This window comes from Phyllostomus hastatus, unplaced genomic scaffold, assembly GCF_019186645.2.
Source record: "Phyllostomus hastatus isolate PE091 unplaced genomic scaffold, TTU_PhHast_1.1 phas_contig_37, whole genome shotgun sequence".
In the NCBI taxonomy this organism is placed as follows: domain Eukaryota; kingdom Metazoa; phylum Chordata; class Mammalia; order Chiroptera; family Phyllostomidae; genus Phyllostomus; species Phyllostomus hastatus.
The window spans coordinates 10,373,366-10,392,392 of NW_025333867.1; positions in this window are offsets into that span (position 1 = coordinate 10,373,366).

Below are 19,027 nucleotides of genomic sequence, written 5' to 3' on the forward strand. Positions count from 1 at the left end.
CATAAAAATAAAAGAAAAAAAAGGCATCCAAATTGGAAAAGAGGAAGTAAAGCTGTCACTGATTGCACATGACGTGATAGTGTACATGGACAACCCTATAGACTCCACCAAAAATCTATTGAACATAATAAATGAATTTGGCAAAATGGCTGGATACAAAGTCAACATTCAGAAATTGAAGGCATTTTTTTAATGCCAACAATGAAATATCAGAAGCAGAAATTAGGGGCAAAAATCCCATTTACTATAGCAACAAGAAAAATAAAATACTTAGAAATAAACTTAACCAAAGAGGAAAAAGAACTGTACTCAGAAAACTACACAACATTGAATAAACAAACTAAGAAAGACACAAACAAATGGAAACATATACCATGACTATGGATTGGAAGAATTAACATCATTAAAATATCCATACACCCAAAATGATCTATAGATTCAAAACAATCTCAATCAAAATACCAATGACATATTTCACAGAACATTTCAAATATTTATATGGAACTGTAAATGACCCAAATAGCCACAGTAATTTTGAGAAAGAAGAACAAAGTAGGGAGGATCACAATACCTGATATCAAACTATATTACAAGACCATGTTTATTAAAACGGTCTGGTATGCCAGTACTTATGATGGCATAAGAACAGACACATAGACCAATGAAACAGAATAGAGAGCCCAGAAACAAACCCATGTCAATACAGTAAGTTAATATTTGACAGAGGGAGCAGGAACATAAAATGGAGTAAAAATCACCTTCTCAATAAATGTGTTGGGAGAGCTGGAAAAGAATGTGCAAAACAGAAATTCAATCAACAACTTACACCATACACAAAAATAAACTCAAGATGGATAAAATACTTAAGTTGAGACACCATAAAAGTCCTGGAGGCAAACATAAGCAGGTAAATTTTAGATATCCCAAGCAGCAATGTTTTCATCGATACATCCCCTAGGGCAAGGGATATAAAGGAAAGATTAAACAAATGGGACTACATCAAACTAAAAAGCTTCTACATGACTAAAGAAAACATTAAAAAATGGAAAGGGTACCAACCATATAGGAAAACATATTTTCCAATGATACTTCAGATAAGGGTTTGATCTCCAAAATATATAAAGAACTCACACAAATTCACTCTAAGAAGACGCAGCCCAATTAAAAAATGGACAAAGTACCTAAACAGACGTTTCTCCAACAGGGACATACAGAGGTCCCAGAGACATATGGAAAGAAGCTCAGCTTCACTAGCCATCAGAGAGATGCAAATTAAAACCACAATGAGATACCACTTTACACTGATTAGAATGACCATCATAACCAAATCAACAAACATTAAGTGCTGGTGAAGTTGGTGAGAAAAGGGAGCTCTAGTACACTGTTGGTGGGAATTCAGATTGGTGCAGCCATTGTGGAAAACACCATGGAATTTCCTAAAAAAATTAAAAATAGAACTGCCTTTTGATCCAGCCATTCTACTGCTGGGATTACACCTTAAGAATCCTCAAACATTAATTCAAAAGAATCTATGGTCTCCAATGTTCATAGTGGCACAATTTACAATAGCCAAGTGCTGGAAACAGCCTAAGTACCCACCCATAAATGAGTGGATCAAAGAACTATGGTACATTTACATGATGGAATATTATGCATCAGAAAGAAAGAAGAAGGCCCTACCCTTTGTGACAGCATGGATGGAACTGGGGAACATTATGCTAGTGAAATAAACCAGGTGGTGAAAGACAAATACCATATGATCTCACCTTTAAGTGGAATCTAATCAACAAAACAAACAAATGAGCAAAGTACAGTCAGAGACTTGGAAATAAAAATCAAACTGACAGTGGCTACAGGGGAAGAGGGAGGAGGATAATGGGGGAAAGAAGGAGAAGGGTCAAATCAAGGAACACAAATAGAGGACTCATGGGCATGGACAAATGTCAGGGAGTGATTGTGCAGGGCAGAATGGGGAACAATGGGGAAAAAAGTGGGACAACTGTAACTGAACAACAATAAATAAAAAAGAAAAGATAAAAACTATGAACACTAAAATGACAACAAATTCACAACTATTAACAACTGCATCTAAAATACAAGAACTAAAGCAAACTAAGCAAACAACTAGAACAGGAGCACAGTCATATATATGGAGATCATATGGAGGGTTATCAATGGAAAGGGGGAATAGGGAGAATGGGGCGGGGGAAGTACAGGGATTAACAAGCATAATTGGTAAGTACAAAAGAGACAAGGAGATGTTAAGAGTAGTGTAGGAAATGAAGAAGACAAAGAATTTATATGCATGACCATGGAAATGAACTAGGAAGGGATTGCCAGTGGGAAGGTGGGTGCGGGGTGGAGCAGGAAAAAGGGGAAAAGTTTTGACAATTGTAATAGCATCACCAATAAAACAAACTTAAAGAAAGAGGATTAAAGTCCTAATTTAACAGCCATCTGTTACAAAATTCTCCAAATCAGTCTTTCTCCTATCAGAGATTATGCATCAAAGTCAGATTATTTGTCATTTTAATCCACAATAATCCACAATTCAGCCAACCCTTACTTAAGGAATTTAACTGATTTCAAGTCTGCACTTTGTTGATATTTCTTACATTTTTACCTAACTTTATTCCTGTGTTTACTTTGGCTGATGCTTCATCCCATAGAGGAAAGGAAATGGCTTTGTGTGTTCTAAGTTGTTAACACTTAGGAGAGCACTTATTCTTTTGAGTATTTTAAGAAGGAATCCAACTTCAAGACATGTGTCAGCCTAAACTATACGACAAGGCCACTGTAATCAAAACAGCCTGGTACTGGCATAAAAACAGGCACATAGACCAATGGAACAGAACAGAGAGCCCAGAAATAAGCCCAAGTCTCTATGGTCAATTAATATTTGACAAAAGAGGCAGTAACATAAAATGGAGTAAAAATAGCCTCTTCAACAAATGGTGTTGGGAGAACTGGACAGCCACGTGCAAAAAAATGAAACTCGAGCACCAACTTACACCATATACAAAAATAAATTCAAGGTGGATAAAAGACTTAAATATAAAAGGTGACACCATTAAAGTCCTAGAGGAGAACGTAGGGTAGGAAAATCTCAGATATTTCACGAAGAAACTTTTTTACTGACTTGTCCCTAGAGCAAGGGACATAAAGGAAAGAATAAACAAATGGGACCTCATCAAAATTAAAAGCTTCTGCACAGCTAAAGAAAATAGTATCAAAATTAAAAGAGAACCAACTGTATGGGAAAACATATTTGCCAATGATACCTCAGACAAGGGTTTAATCTCCAAAATATATAAAGAACTTACAAGACTGCACTCTAAGAAGACAAGGAATCCAATTAAAAAGTAGGCAAAGGACTTGAACAGACACTTCTCCAAGGAGGACATACAGAAAATCCAAAGGCACATGAAACGATGTTCAATATCGCTAGCTATCAAAGAGATGCAAATTAAAACCACAATGAGATACCACTTCACACCAGTCAGAATGGCCATCATAAACAAAGCAACAAACAATAAATGTTGGAGAGGCTGTGGAGAAAAAGGGACCCTAATGCACTGTTGGTGGGACCCTAATCCTACAACCACTATGGAAAGCAGTATGGAACTTCCTCAGAAAACTAAAAATGGATCTGCCTTTTGACCCTGCAATTCCACTGCTGGGACTCTATCCTAAGAATACTAAAACTCCAATCCAAAAGAACCTATGCATCCCAATGCTCATAGCAGCACAATTTACAGTAGCTAGATGCTGGAAGCAACCTAGATGCCCATCAGTAAATGAATGGATCAAAAAACTATGGTACATTTACACAATGGAATTCTATGCAGCAGAAAGAAAGAAGGAAGCTCCTACCCTTTGCAACAGCGTGGATGGAGCTGGAAAACATTATGCTAAGCGAAACCAGCCAGGCAGTGAAAGACAAATACCATATGATCTCATCTTTAACAGGAACCTAAATAACAAAACAAAGAAACAAGCAAAATATAACCAAAGACACTGAAATAGAGGTCAGGCTGACAGTGCCCACAGAAGAGAGTAGAGGGAATTTAAGGGGACAGTGGGAAGGGTTCACGGGAACAAACTTAAAGGACACAAGGTCATAAAATAAGGGGAGGGTGGTAATAGGAGGGAAATGGGGAGGGGTGGGAGGTGGGGCTGGATTGGGAGTAAACAGGAGAAAACTGTATTTGAACAATGATTAAAATAAAATAAAAAAAAGACATGTCAGCAAACACATGGATTCTTTGTGCTTAAATTTTGAAGAACCATGTTCACTGCAAAGCACATTTAATGACTAGAAATCACATATCAGAGTTAGACTGACTTATTTCACCATTTGAAAATCAGCATTTGGTACTATTTTTAGAGATTCTTGTGTCATTTGAAAAGTGTGCTTTTTTCTCCCTAGTTACTATAATAATAAGGATAATATTTATTTAAGTGCAGAGTATATCAATTGACTTTTTTCTATAAGTATTTTGCCAAGAGATTTTAGATTCATAAGCTTATTTAATTATTCAAGAAAACTGTGAGGTGGGTGAGTGCCTTGCATAGTACCTGACACATAGAAAGTGCTAAAGAAATATGAGGTATGACTTTGATTAGTATAAAGCTCTGGCCCCCCAAAGTTAAATCATATGCTTCTGGTCCCACAGCTAGTGAGTGTTAAAGCCAGAACTCAAGTCCAATTCTATGTGACTCCAATGTCCACTTTTCCATATCAAAAATGTTCCCTTTTGACAGTAGTTTACACTTATATTGTTAGTCAAAAAAGAACCAGTATGGAACCACTCTTATTCCATTTCCAGACCCCTTTGGGACCAGTGGGGTGAAAGAACATTCCATAGCCTCAGGGGACTGCACTTGGAAGCTTGGATCCATCCAAGTAAAACTAGAATCTAGCTGGAGCCAACTCTGGGGGAAACAGGTAACTAGTAATTCCCTCCCGCATGCAAACACACATGCAAACATATGCCTGTGCACTTACACAGCCATATCTCCATCCACACATCTCCAGGTCTTGCATTTCTCTTCTCTCAGATTCCCAAGATCTATTCTCCATTGTTCCTACCAATACTAGGATTGGTAGTTAGAAAAATCCTATGTCCAGTAGGAAGGCTCTGGATAAGATCACAGAGGGCATTGCTGATCTGCAGCCTCAGCAGGAGTTGAGGTAGCTTTACATGAGGAGTAAGCTCTTCTCTGAAGTCCTGGAGAAGATGCCACTTCTTCATAACATAGTCCTTGACTGAAACTATTCTGTTATACCATATAGATTCCACTGTATGTCTATTAGTGTCTAGACTTTTTTAGAAAAAAAGATAACTTTTTATTTTGAAATAATTATAGACCTACAGGAAATTGCAAAAATCATACAAAGAGATTTAGTGTCTTTCTCCCATCTTCACCCAATAGAAACATCGTATATAACTTTAGTATGATATCAAAGCCAGGAAATTCACATTAACTAGACTACAGACCTTAAGCAGATCTCATTAGTTTTTAAGTTTTCTCATGTGTGTGTGAGAGTGTGTATATGTCTATGCATTTTTTTCCCAGGTATAGATTCATGATGACAAGCAAAATCTGAACTGTCCTATCCCCACAAACTCTCTCACCCTGTTTCTTTTATCATGCTGCATCCCTTACCACTGTTTACTAGAAACCACTAATTTTTCTCCATCTCTTTAATTCTGCCATTTTAATAAATGGAATCATTCACTAGTATAACCTTCCAAGATTGTTCTCACTCAGCATGAAGCCCAGGTGATCAAGCTATCATATGTTTGCTTGCTCCTTTTTATTGCTGAGTACTATTCCATTGTTTGAAGATACTACAGTTAAACCATTCACCAGTCAAAGGACATTTGGGTTGTTTCCATGTTTGTGTTATTACCAATAAAGCTGCTATGAACATTTGTGTGCATGCTTTTGAGTGGAGATGTTTTTCATTCTCTGACATAAATGCTGAGGAGGGCAATTGCTGCCCCCTATGGTAAGTGTAGGTTCTGTTTTACAAGACATCGCAAAACTATTTTCTTTCTTTTAAAAAATTAATCTTTATTATATTTTTCCATTACCATTTAGTCTCCTTTTACCTCCCTTACTTCAGCAGTCACCACACTGTTTTCCATGTCCATGAGTCCTTTTCCCCTTTTTGCTCAATCCCTCCACTTCCTCACCTCCCCCACTCCCAATACCTGTCATTCAGCTCTCCATCTATGAGTCTGCAGGTGGCTGCAAAATTCTATATTACCACTAGAAATGTCCCAGGTATTCAGTGTCTCTGCCTCCTATCAGCATTTGGTATGGTCGCTATTTTTTATTTTAGCTGCTCTAATTGGCAGTAATGTTATTCTTAAGACTAATGATGTTGAACAATTTTTCATGTGCTTACTGGTCACCCATATATACTTTTTGGTAAAATGTCTATTCAAGTCTTTGTTATTTTCTAATTGATTTTTTTGTTTATTTACTGTTGAGCTGTTGAGTTTTGAAGTCTTTTTTGAAGATAATTTTTTTCAAAATGTTCATCACAGTGTCTAGTTTAATATCTGTCACCGTATGTTGCTATAAATTTTTTCTTGTGGTAAGAATTTTTAAGATCTACCCTCTTAACAACATTCAAATATGCAATAAGTATTATTTTTTAAATGAGTTTTTATTTTTCAATTACAGTTGACATGCAATAGTATATTAGTTTCAGGTAAACAACATAGTGATTAGACATTTATGAGGCCTATCTGGAAAATATCCAGCCATCATTAATATAATGAAAATGGTTTGCAAGACATTGATATAGTCTGGCAGCCAAGGAAAGTGGACCAGAATGTGCATGTGTGAACAATGATTACTTCACTGTACTAGTCAGTGGTGGCGGTAGATGCCATTGAGTAAACATGTGTACTGTGTGGCCACCCCATTCAAAATGACTGAGTGAGTAGAGCAATGAATCTGCATCATATTTTGCATTAAGTTTGAACATTCCTCCAGAAACTATTATTATTATTATTATTATTATTCAGAAGACTGCAGCTGTGGGAAACTGGTGATTGGCAGCTTCATCATGACAACTCACCCCCTCATGCATCACATTGGAGTGCAGTTTTTTTCTGAAACATCAAATTACTCAGGTGACTCAGCCACCCCTACAGCCCAGATTTGATGCCATGTGACCTCTGGGTTTTCTCAAAACTAAAATCACCTTTGAAAGGGAAGTGATTTCAGACTGTCAGTGAGATTCAGGAAAATATGACAGGGCAGCTGATGTCAATTGAGAGAACTGTGTGAGCTCCCAAGGTGCCTACTTTGAATGGGACTGAGGCGTCATTGTACAATGTTTCTTCTATCTTGTATCTTCTTCGATAAATGTCTCTATTTTTCATATTACATGGCTGAATACCTTCTGAATATGCCTTGTATATGTAACTTATGAAGTGACTACCCTGATAAATCTAGTACAATCAGACATCATGCATAGTTATTATGATATTATTGACTATATTCTCTATGCTGTAACTTATACCCCTGTGACTATGTTGTAACTACCAATTTGTACTTTTAATCTTTTCACCTTTCTCACCCATTTCCATTTCCCCTTCTATCTGGCAACCATCAACACAGGTAGGGAATGAACTTGACCTGCACCATCCAGTAAGCCCCAGGGCCAGTGCTCCCAGTGGATAGCTACAGACTACCTCAGAGCACCACCACCCTGTCCCTGAACAGCTGATCCTCCACAGAGGTCAGAGGTTGGTGGTCAGTGGTCACAGTCAGTCCTTGCAGCTGACTGGATGAGTAAATCCTTCCCATTGATCTACCAATACCAACCAAGGGTAGGGTGTACTCAGCTCATGCAAAGGGCACACCTCAAGTACCCAGCTTGGGTGATAAGGGAGGCTGTGACACTAAACCCTTCAGGACGCCTACTACATTAGGGTACTCTAGCAAAACATGAAATGAAAGCAGCTCTACCTAATACATAGAAATAAACACAGGGATGTCACCCAAATGAGGGGATAAAGAAACACGACCCAAATGAAAGAACAGATCAAAACTGCAGAAAAAGAGTTAAACGAAATGGAGATAAGCAATGTATCAGATGCAGAATTCAAAACTGTTTATAAGGATACTCAAGGAACTTACTGAGGACCTATTGAGGTGCATAAAAATCATCCATTCAGAAATGTGTAGGAGACCATTCTGTATGGCATGAGCCCAGCTCCCACTTAGAGATACACAGGACGCATGCCCATGGATAGGTTCTCCCATGGAGAATCAGGCCTGCAATGTGCCTAGGCCACTTTAAGTCTTGCTCTTGCTAAAAACTCCTTCACCCTGAATTGAGGACATTTACTCCAAAGTAAGTTCCTAAAATCTAAACCTTCCAAGGATGAGTGTAACTGGTTCAACCAATTTTGCCTTTTCATTTGCAAATATCCCTCTTCTGTGATGTGATTAGTGGCATTGGCTTCTTTGTTTTCTGTGAAAGGTAATCACCTAAAGCGAACCTATGTGTAGTAAATGAGGACCATCATGTAATGTGCCAAGAAACCTAATAAAGGCTGGTCATGGCAAGGACCAAGGCTTTTGCTCCCCTTGAGAGAAAAGCCATCCTGTCCTTTTTCCTCCACCGGACTCAGTAGTCCATGTGAATGTGTCATTTCATCCATAATGACGCGGATACAGTGGGCAAGTGTCTGCATTAGAAATGAAGGATTTACCAATTGAAAAAAGGATCCACTTATTCAAAAATCAAACAATTTACAGGGAAAGAATAGTAGAGTAGATAAAGCTGAGAATCAGATCAATGATTTGGAACATAATAAAACAAAAAACAACCATGAAGAACAACAATGAAAAAAAAGAATCCAAAAAACCCCCACAAAAAACTGAGGATAGTATAAGCAGCCTCTGGGAGATCTTCAAGAAGTCAAATATTTACATCATAGGGGTTACAGAAGGAGAAGAGAAAGAACAAAAAAATTGGAAATCTATTTGAAAAAATAAGGAAAACTTTCTTAATTTGGTGAAGGAAATGGACATGTAAGTCCAGGAAGCACAGAGTTCCAATTTTGATAGATGTGAAGAGACCTACTCCAAGACACATCATAATTAAAAGGCCAAAGGTTAAAAATAAAGAGAGACCCTTAAAAGTAGCAAGAGAAAAGAAGTTAGTTGCCTACAGTGGAATTCCACTAAGGCCGTCAGCTGATTCTCAAAAGAAACTTTGCAGGCTAGAAGGGGTTGGCAAGACGTACTCAACTTGTGAAAAGTAGGGGCATATAACCAAGATTTCTCTACCCAGCAAAGTTATCATTCAGAATTGAAGGGTAGATAAAGACGTTCCCAGACAAGAAAAAAACTAAAGGGGTTTATCCTTACCAAATTGTTACTACATGAAATGTTAAAGGGACTTATTTAAGAAATAGAAGATCAAAACTATGAACAATAAAATGGCAAAAAATACACATCTATGAACAATTGAATCTAAAAAACAAACTAAGCAAACAGGAAGAACAGAGATAGAATCATAGACACAGAGAACATTTTGATGGTTGACAGATGGGAGGGGTGTGGGGGAGAATGGGTGAAAAGGTGAGGAGATTAAGAAGTACAAATAGGTGGTTACAGATTAGCCACTCGGTTGTGAAGTACAGCATAGGAAACGGAGTAGTCAAAGAACTTACATGCATTACCAGTGAACATAAACAATGGTGAGGGTAATGCCTGAGGGAGTGAGGGGTGCTGGGTAGAGGAGTGCAAAGGGGAAAAAAATCAAGACAACTGTAATAGCATAATCAATAGAATTAATTAAAAAATTAAAAGTCCTCTACTAGAAGCTCAGTGTTGCAGAAGCCAGTAGCAGTGCCCAGCCTTCCAACCAATGAGGACCAATATTGGCCATATATGCCTTTGCTGCTCTTTGAGCCACCATGTTCTGTAAGGGGGGAAGTCCCCAACTAAGTGTGCTTTGTATAAGCTCCCTTTTGCCAAGTCATGAGTTGCTTGGCTGCCTTGGGCAATTTCCCTTCTCTGGTGGCCCCTTCTTTAGCAGGAAGGGCAAACCTCTTCCAACCTTCGATTCTGCCATGGGGTTTTCTCCCTGCCCCTTGCCTTCTCCAGCATTTTGGCATGACCACTCTGTCACAAAAAGGAAGTTCCATTTTTAATTTTTTGAGGAAATTCCATACTGTTTTCCACATTGGCTGCACCAGTCTGCATTGACACCAATAGTACATTTGAATTCCCTTCTCTCCACATCCTTTGCAGCACTTGTGGTTTGTTAATTTATTGATGATAACCATTCTGGCAGTGTGAGGTCATATCTCATTGTGGCTCTGATTTGCATCTCCCTGGTGATTAGTTTTATTGAGCATATTTTTCATAGGTCCATTTCTATGTTACCTTTGGAGAAGTGCTATTCGAGTCCTTTGCCTATTTATTAATTGTATTGTTGCCTTTATGGTTTTGAGTTGCATAAGTATTTTATGTATTTTGGAAATTAACCCCTTACCAGATTTGTCATTGGCAAATATGTTATCTCATATAGTGGGTTCCCTTTTCTTTTTGTTGATTGTTTCTTTTGCTATTCAAAACTTTTTAGTTTGATATAGTCCCATTCTCTATTTATTTCCTTTGTTTCCCTTGCCTTCGGAGATGTATTAGCAAAAATAGTGCTACGGGAGATGTCTGAGGTTTTACTGCCTAGGTTTTATTCTAGGATTTTTATGGTTTTATGACTTACATTTAAGTATTTTTTCCATTTTGAGTTTATCTTTGTATATTGTGTAAGTTCATGGTCTAGTTTTATTTTTTGCATGTACTTGTCTAATTTTTCCAAAAGCATTTATTGAAGACTTTACTACATTGTATGCCATTATGTACAACTTTGTTCTCCTTTTTCAAGATTTCTGAGGTTATTTTGGGTCTTACTTGATTCCACATAATTTGTTTTGGAATATTTGTTCTAGATCTATGTTATATGTCATGGGTGTTTAAATAGGAATTGTGCGGAATTGCTTTGGGTATATGAACATATAAATGTTGTTAATTCTTTAAATCCATAAACATGGTATATTCCTTCACATATTTGTGTCTTTCTCAGTTTATTTGTACAGTATTATGTAGTTTTCCAAAAACAGGTCTTTTACCTTTGTGGATAAATTTATTCCCAGGTACTTATTTTTTGTGCAATTATAAATGTGATAATTTTCTTAGTTCCACTTTCTGATAGTTCATTACTGCTGTATAAAAATGCCACTGATTTGTGAATATTAATGCATATCTTGCTACTTTCCTGAATTTATTTATTAGATCCAGTAGTTTTTTTGATGGAATCACTAGGGTTGTCTATGTATACTATATAGTCATCTGAGAATAATGACAGTTTTACTTTTTCTTCTCTAATTTGGTTGCCTTTTATTTCTTCTTCTTGTCAGATCTGTGGCTAGGTCTTCCAGTACTATATTGAATAAGAATGGTGGAAGTGGACATCCCTGTCTTGTTTTTGACTTTAAGAGAAACAATTTATTTTGTGCCCATTGAATATGATCTTGGCTGTATGTTTTTCATATATGGTCTTTATTATGTTGAAATCTTATCTCTCTATTTTCACTTTGCTAAGAGTTTTTATCATAACTGGATGCTAAATTTTATCAAATGCTTTTTATGCCTCTATTAATATGGTCATGAGATTTTTCTCTTTTGCTTTGTTCATGTGATGTATTACGTTTATTTATTTGCTAATATTATACCCACTTTGCGTTCCCAGAATAAATACCACTTGATCATACTATATAGTCTTTTTAATATATTGCTGGACCCAACTTGCTAATATTTTGTTAAGAATTTTAGTTAGCATCTATGTTCATCAGGGATATTGGCCTATAATTTTGTTTCTTTGTAGTATCTTTATCTGGTTTTAAAATTAGGATAATACTGACCTTGTAAAAAGAGCTTGGAAGCCACCCTTTCTCATGAATATTTTGGAATAGTTTGAAGAGGATAAGAATTAATACTTCTTTGAATATTTGGTGAAATTTGCTTGTGAAGCCATCCAGTCCGGTTCTTTTATTAGTATGGAGATTTTTGATTACTGCTGCTATTTCTTTCATTTTAATTGGTCTGTTCAGGTTTTCAAGTTCTTTCTGATTTATTTTTGGAAAGTTGTATGTTTCTAGGTATATGTCCATTTAACCCAGGTTGTTCAATGTGTTCGCATATAGTTGTTCATAGTATTTTCTTCTAATCTGTTGTGTTTAGGGTTTTTTTTTTTCAGTTTTTAAATGTATTTTATTTTATTCATTTTTTTTCATTTTAAAAATTTTATTGTTGTTCAAGTACAGTTGTCTACCTTTTCCCCACCTCCCTCTCCTCCTTCCACCCACCCTTGGTTTTGTCCATGTGTCCTTTATAGTTGTTCCTTAAAACTCTTCACCCCTTCCCCCTATTATCCCCTCCCATTTACCCTCTGGTTCCTGTCCATTTGTTCTTAATTTCAATTTCTTTGGGTATATTTTGATTGCTTTTTTGTTTTGTTGATTAGGTTCCACTTACAGGTGAGATCATATGGTATTTGTCTTTCACTAATTGGCTTATTTCACTTAGCATAATGCTCTCCAGTTCATGCTGTTGCAAATGATAGAAGCTCCTTCTTTCTTTCTGCTGAGTAGTATTCCATTGTGTAAATGTACCATAGTTTTTTGATTCAATCATTTACTGATGGGCACTTAGGTTGCTTCTAGCACCTGACTACTGTAAATTGTGCTGCTATGAATATTTGAAGTGCATAGGTTCTTTTGGATTGGTATTTCAGGTTTCTTAGGAAATAATCCTAGTGGTGGAATTGCAGGGTCAAAAGGCAGTTCCATTTTTAGTTTTCTGAGGAAATTGCATACTGTTTTCCATAGTGGTTGTACCAGTCTGGAATCCCACCAACAATGCACTAGGTTTCCCTTTTCTCCAAATCCTGTCTTGTTGGGAACTGCCATGCCTAGATTCAGAAGCTGTAACCCCCCATGGCTAAGACTGACTAAAAAGACCTTGGGACCATAAGCGACTAAGGATACAAAGCTTATCCTCCCAACAGGAGAACAGCCTCTGCCTCCTTTAATTCACCCTGCTTGGCCCTGGGCTGATGACTGGTTAGCAAAGATAGATAAGATTCCTCAAGGGAAGGATGACCTAAGACAGGCACAGTGGTGAAGGGGCCACCAGGGAAGGACTTAGAGGACTATAGAAAAGTGGTGATGGACCATCACCCCTTGGCTTTTCAAGGGCCTGAATAGTCATTCTGTTTGTAAGAAGTCTGCTAATCTCTTGGCTGTCCATACCCCCCACCTGAATTAAACCTGAAAAAATGCTGGAAGGTGGTGCAGCCCTAGGCTGAAAAGGGAAGTTCCCTGGGGGCAATCAGGCCTAAGAAATAATGCATTAAATCCTGTGAAATCTGCTTTGCTAAGAATACCCTCAATTTACTCATATCAGACAAAATAGACTTCCAAAAAAGGTCCATAAAGAGAGACCCAGAAGGTCACTTCATAATACTCAAAGGAACAATCCACCAAGAAGACATAAATATTGCAAATATATATGCATTCAACATAGGAGCACCCAAATACATGAAGAAAATCTTAGAGGACTTCAACAAAGATATGGACAGCAACACAATTATAGTGGGGGATTTTAACACCCCACTATCAAAAATGGGCAGATCTTCCAAACAAAATATCAACAAAGATATTTTTGCATTGAACAATACCCTTGAGGAAATGGACTTTACTGATATATACAGAGCCCTCCATCCAAAAGAAGCTAAATACATTCTTTTCAAATGTACACGGAACATTTTCCAAGATTGACCACATGATAGGACACAAAACAAGCTTCAACAATTTCAACAAAATTGAAATCATACCAAGCATTTTCTCGGACCACAAGGGACTGAAGCTAGAAAACAAGCCCAAGGAAAAAAACCAAAAACACTCAAAATCATGGAGATTAAATAGCATGCTATTAAACAATGAATGGGTCAAGAATGATATTAGGGAAGAAATCAAAAGGTTTCTGGAAATAAATGAAAACAACTCACAAATAACCCAAAGCTTATGGGTTACAGCCAAGGCAGTCCTGAGAGGGAAGTTCATAGTGATACAGGCCCACCTAAAAAAGGTAGAAACAGTCCAAACAAACAACCTAATCCTACGTCTACAAGAACTCGAGGAACAACAACAAAGACAGCCCAGAGCAAGCAGAAGGAAGGAAATAACCAAGATCCAAGCAGAATTAAATGACACAGAGACTAAAAGCATAATTCTAAGGATCATTGAATCCAAGAGCTGGTTCTTTGAAAAGATAAACAAATTGACAAGCCTTTAAGCAGACACATCAAGAAAAAAAGAGAGAAAACCCAAATAAACACAATCAGAAACGAAAGAGGAGAGATTACAACAGATACCACAGAAATACAAAGCATTGTAAGAAATTACTACACAGAACTGTATGCCAAGAAATTTGAAAACCTAGATGAAATGGGCAAATTTCTAGAAAAATATAATCTTCCAAAACTCAATGAAAAAGAACCAGAAAGCCTGAACAAACCAATAACAGCAAAGGAAATTGAAGCAGTAATCAAAAAACTCCCAACACACAAAAGCCCTGGAAAAGATGTTTTCACAGGAGAATTCTACAAAGCATTTAAGGAAGAGCTAACCCCTATCCTTCACAGATTATTCCAAAAAATCCAAAAAGATGGGAGACTCCCAAACTCCTTTTATGAGGCCAACATCATCCTAATTCCAAAACCAGATAAAGACACAACAAAGAAAGAAAACTTCAGGCCAATATTGCTGATGAACATTGATGCTAATATCCTCAACAAAATATTGGCAAACCGCATCCAACAGTACATTAAAAAGATCATACACCACGGACAAGTGGGATTCATTCCAGGGATGCAAGGATGGTACAATATTCACAAATCAGTAAATGTAATACATCACATAAACAAAAGCAAGACAAAAATCACATGATCATATCAATAGATGCAGAAAAAGCATTTGATAAGGTACAACACCCATTTATGATAAAAACACTCAGCAAAGGGGGTATAGAGGGAGCATTCTTCAACATAATAAAGGCCATATATGAGAGACCTACAGCCAACATCATTCTCAATGGGCAAAAATTAAAACCTTTTCCACTAAGATCAGGAACAAGACAAGGCTGTCCACTTTCACCACTTCTATTCAATATAGTACTGGAAGTTTTAGCCACAGTGATCAGACAAGAAAAAGAAATTAAAGGCATCCAAATCAGAAAGGAAGAAACAAAACTGTCACTGTTTGCAGATGACATGATAGTGTACATAGAAAATCCTATAGACTCCACCAAAAAACTGCTTGACCCAATAAATGAATTTGGCAAAACAGTGGGATACAAAGTTAATATCCAGAAATCAAAGGCATTTCTGTACACCAACAATGAAACAGCAGAAACAGAAATCAAGGAAAAATTCCCATTTGAAATAGCAAAAAGAAAAATAAAATATCTAGGAATAAACCTAACCAAAGAGGTAAAAGACCTGTATTCAGAAAACTACATAACACTGAGGAAAGAAATCAAGGAAGACACAAACAAATGGAAACATATACCATGTTCATGGATTGGAAGAATTAATGTCATCAAAATGTCCATACTACCCAAAGAATTTACAGATTCAATGCAATTCCTACTAAAGTACCAATGGCATATTTCACAGACAAAGAACAAACACTTCAAAAGTTTATATGGAATCATAAACGACCCTGAATAGCTGCTGCAATTTAGGGAAAGAAGAGTAAAGTAGGAGGGATCACAATACCTGACACTAAACTATACTACAAGGCCACTGTAATCAAAACAGCCTGGTACTGGCATAAAAACAGGCACATGGACCAATGGAACAGAACAGAGAGCCCAGAAATAAACCCAAGTCTCTATGGCCAATTAATATTTGGCAAAGGAAGCAGTAACATAAAATGGAGCAAAAATTGCCTCCTCAACAAATGGTGTTGGGAGAACTGGACAGCCACGTGCAAAAAAATGAAACTCGAGCACCAACTTACACCATACACAAAAATAAATTCAAGGTGGATAAAAGACTTAAATAAAAACCATGACACCATTAAAGTCCTAGAGGAGAACGTAGGTAGGAAAATCTCAGATATTTCACAAAGAAACTTTTTTACTGACCTGTCCCCTAGAGCAAGGGACATAAAGGAAAGAATAAACAAATGGGACCTCATCAAAATAAAAAGCTTTTGCACAGCTAAAGAAAACAGTATCAAAATTAAAAAAGAAACAACTGTATGGGAAAACATATTGCCAATGATACCTCAGACAAGGGTTTAATCTCCAAAATATATAAAGAACTTACATGACTCCACTCCAAGAAGACAAGGAACCCAATTAAAAAATGGGCAAAGGACTTGAACAGGTACTTCTCCAAGGAGGACGTACAGAAGATGCAAAGACACATGAAATGATGTTCAATATCGCTAGCTATCAGAGAGATGCAAATTAAAACCACAATGAGACACCACTTCACACCATTCAGAATGACCCTCATAAACAAAGCAACAAACAACAAGTGTTGGAGAAGTTGTGGAGAACAGGGGACCCTAGTGCACTCTTGGTGGGATTGCAGACTGGTACAACCACTATTGAAAGCAGTATGGATCTTCCTCAGAAAACTGAAAATGGTTCTGCCTTTTGACCCTGCAATTCCACTGCTGGGACTCTATCCTAAGAACACTAAATCACCATTCCAAAAAAACCTATGCATCCCAATGTTCATAGCAGCACAATTTGCAATAGCTAGGTGCTGGAAGCAACCAATATGCCCATCAGTAAATGAATGGATCAAAAAACTATGGGACATTTACACAATGGAATTCTATGCAGCAGAAAGAAAGAAGGAGCTCCTACCCTTTGCAACAGCTTGGATGGAGCTGGAAAACATTATGCTAAGTGAAACAAGCCAGGCAGTGAAAGACAAATACCATATGATCTCACCTTTAACAGGAACCTAAACAACAAAACAAAGAAACAAGCAAAATATAACCAAAGACACTGAAATAGGGGACAGACTGACAGTGACCAGAGGGGAAAGAAGAGGGAATTTCAGGGGGCAGTTAGAAGGGTTCCCGGGAATAAATTTAAAGGACACATGGACAAAAACTAGGGGGAGGGTGGTAATGGGAGGAAGTCGGGAGGGTTGGGAGGGTGGGATGGATTGGGAGTAAAAGGGAGAAAACTGTACTTGAACAATGATTAAAATAAAATAAAAAAAAAAGAATACCCTCAATTTAAATGATAAGGGCCCAAGCATGAAATGAGTCTGTTTCCCAATTTTTTATGGTCCTTTGGCTGCCTGACCCTTACTGAGAATAAGCCCTCCTAGCTCTTTGAATGTTAACTATTGTTTGATCATTACTGCCTGACAATGATTGATGAGCTTTACATATATGCCTTCTATTCATATATAAATCAAACCCAATAAAACCCTAATGAGGGACAGGCTCAAGGTCCTTCTTCTCTGAGAGATTGTCATGGACAGTGACCAGCAGTGACCGCAGAATGCTGTGGGTGGCTCATCAAAACACGAGAAAAACATACACAGAGACAACCAGGTCCTGTGGGGAAATAGGGATGGAACAGCTACTCTCTCTAGTGGGGAGTGCCCTGGCCACCCTCCCTAGGGGAGAGTGCCCCTAAGGGAGAGCGCACCATTCCCCAGCCCAAGCAGGCTTTTTATTGGGCTCCTTTGCATAAGAATTCAGGTAAAGCTCATTATTAATTGCCAGGAAGTAAGGATCAAACAATAGATAACAAAGAACTCTGGGGGCCTATTTTGAGGCAGGGTCAGATAGCTAAAGAGCAGTAAAAATTTGAGGTACAAACTTCCTTCTTCCTTGGACCCTTATCAGTTGATTGAGACCATCCTAAACAAAGCAGGTTTCACAAGACTTTACATATTCTCTCTTAGGCCTGATTGCCGAGGGAACCTGCCCTCTCCAGCACAGGGCTGCACCACCCTCTGCCACTGTTTCAGGCTTAGGTGGAGCAAGGGAAGTAAGGCAGACAAGAGATTAGGAGATTTTCTCACAGACAATGAGGACTCTGGCTATGTCAAAGCCGAGGGGTGAGGGTCCATCACCCCCTTTTGCTGTAGCCCCCAAAGTCCTTCCTTGGGGGCCTGCCATGTGATTGTGCCTGTCTTAGGTCATTCCGCCTTGAGGAATCTTATCCATCATTGGCTAACTGACCAAGCATTGGGGGCCAGTTATGGATGAAGTACCAGAAGCAGCACTCCTGCCAGGGAGATAAGCCTGTCTCCTTGGTGGCTTACGGTTCTAAGGTCATTCCCTCAGCCTTAGCCTTGGCGGGGGTTACAGCTTCTGATACCAGGCAGGGCAGTTCCCAAAAAGAGACTGGTCACCTTTCTTCCCCAAGCAGATCATGTCTTATTCTCATCTGTGGTGGCCCAGGCGGGGGCTCTGTGGACAGAGTTCCCCGCCCCCCATTGTCCAACACTTGTTGTTTGTTGCTTTGTTTATGATGGCCATACTCACTGGTGTGAAGTGGTATCTCATTGTGGTTTTAATTTGCATCTTTCTGATGGCTAGTGATGCTGAGCATCTTTTCATATGTCTCTGGACCCTTTGGATATCCTCCTTGGAGAAGTGTCTGTTCAAGTCCTTTGCCCATTTTTTTTTAATTGGGATTTTTGTCTTCCTAGAGGGGAGTCCTGTGAGTGCTTTATATATTTTGGAGATCAAACCATTGTCTAAGGTCTCACTGCCAAATATGTTTTCCCATATGACAGGTTCTCTTTTCATTTCATGGCTGTTGTCTTTAGCTGTGCGGAAGCTTTTTATTTTGATGAGATCCCATTTGTTTATTATTTCCTTTATGTCACTTGCATTAGGGGACATATCAGTGAAAATATTGCTCTATGGAATAT